Genomic DNA, 632 nt, shown 5'->3' with positions numbered 1-632 from the left:
TCCCCCCCCCGCCGCGCCCCCCGCCTCGCCGCTCGGCCATGCTCCAGCGCCCGGCCCGAGCTCGCTCTTTCCCCCACCTCAGGGGCAGAGCTGCCAGGGTGCTGCCGTGTGGCCCCGGGGATTTGATGTGGCACTGGCTGCCCTGGGGATTTGATTGTCACTTGGTGTCCCTGTGAGCCTGTGTCACCCCAGAACTCCCCACGCAGCCTCTGTGAGGCTTCTCCTTCGGGTGGCCGTGATGAAGGCTGCTCCATTGTCTCAAAAATTATGATGAAAGTACCCAAAAAACCCAAAGAGAATGCACAGAATCCATCAGGTTGGAAAAAACCACAGTGGATCATCTGGTCCAACCTCTCTGCTTAAGCAAAGAACCACATGGCACAGAGTTGCATCCAGATGGTTCCTTGCCTATCTCCAGCGAGTGAGATCCCAAAACCTCCCGGAGCAATTTTTCAGTGTGCGGCCACCCGCACAGCAAAGTTCGCACTCATATTCAGGTGCGACTTCCCGGGCATCAGTTTCTGCCCGCTGTCTCTTGTCCTGTGCCTTGGCATCACCGAGCAGAGCCCGGCTCCATGCTCTGACAACCGCTTTTACAGACACTGGTGGCGTCCCTTCCCGAGGCTGAGCAG

Source organism: Geospiza fortis, unplaced genomic scaffold (assembly GCF_000277835.1).
Source record: "Geospiza fortis unplaced genomic scaffold, GeoFor_1.0 scaffold1, whole genome shotgun sequence".
Classification (NCBI taxonomy): domain Eukaryota; kingdom Metazoa; phylum Chordata; class Aves; order Passeriformes; family Thraupidae; genus Geospiza; species Geospiza fortis.
This window is presented reverse-complemented; position numbering follows the sequence as displayed.